A 1,131-nucleotide genomic window follows, 5' to 3' on the forward strand; every position below is an offset into this window, starting at 1 on the left:
AAGTGAAGAACCTTATAAGCATTTGGATGAGTTTCTTGAAGTATGTTCCACCGTAAAATACACGGACATGCCGAAAGAGGTCTTAAGGCTTAAACTTTTTCCATTCACCCTTAAAGATAAGGCAAAATATAGGTTTAACAATCTTAGGCCTTTTTCAATAACTTCTTGGGCAGAAATGCAACAAGAGTTCTTGAAGAAGTACTATCCGGTTTCTAAGACCAATGCCATGAGAACCTCAATTCGAGAATTTTCACATGGGGATGGAGAAACATTTCATGAGGCATGGGAACGCTTTAATGAATTGCTTAGGAAGTGTCCACATCATGACATGCCTAAATGGCAATTAGTTCAATATTTCTTTGAGAGCTTACTGGACAATTACAAAGGCATGGTTGATGTTTCCATGGGTGGCTCTTACATTGATAGGCATGAGGATGACGTGTGGCGTCTTTATGAGAGCATGAGTGAAAATTCTTTGCATCGTACTTTATCTTCAAAGAATGGTAGAAATTCTAGTAGTAGGAAGAGTGTTGGCTTATATCAAGTCGACCACTCCAATGAAATTGCCGCCGAAATGAAATCATTATCTCAAAGGTTTGATCAATTTTTGATCAACCAAAACTCGGCGAATCAAGTATCTTCCTTCCCTAACCATTCTCATCATGCATCGAATCAGATATGTATGACTTGTTCAAGTGCTTTACATTCTACTTCCAACTGTCCCCATGGACATGTGCAAAGTGAGCATCATGAACAAGCAAATGCTGTTTTTACTAATCAAGAGAACAATCCTTATGGAAATCATTACAATCCTAGTTGGAGGAATCACCCGAATTTCTCTTGGAAAAACCAAGAGGAGGGCTCGAACCCTTCCCAAGGCGGTTTTCAAGGAACATACATTCCACCTCCAATGCAAAGCCAAGGTTCCCAAGGTTTTAGATCATCATACCAATCACAAGGAAACCAATTTTCAAATTCTCATTTCCCTAATCAATCATATTCCCATGGAAATGTTAGAAGTCCCATTTTTTAAGAGAAAGTTTTGACCGCTTTGGGCACTTTAGAGGCAAACACACAATTACTTCATTCTCACTCTCAATCTATTGCAAAGCTAGAAACCCAAGTAGGACA

General features: G+C 38.9%; 1 pseudogene; it reads right to left on the reverse strand.

Moving 5' to 3' along the window:
• Positions 1–231: 231 nt before the first annotated feature.
• LOC132275634 (small nucleolar RNA R71) lies at positions 232–330 on the reverse strand (annotated as a pseudogene).
• Positions 331–1,131: the final 801 nt, after the last annotated feature.

Source organism: Cornus florida, unplaced genomic scaffold (genome assembly GCF_030987335.1).
Source record: "Cornus florida cultivar Cherokee Brave unplaced genomic scaffold, ASM3098733v1 CherokeeBrave_3.0.0_Hap2_Chr09, whole genome shotgun sequence".
Classification (NCBI taxonomy): Eukaryota; Viridiplantae; Streptophyta; class Magnoliopsida; order Cornales; family Cornaceae; genus Cornus; species Cornus florida.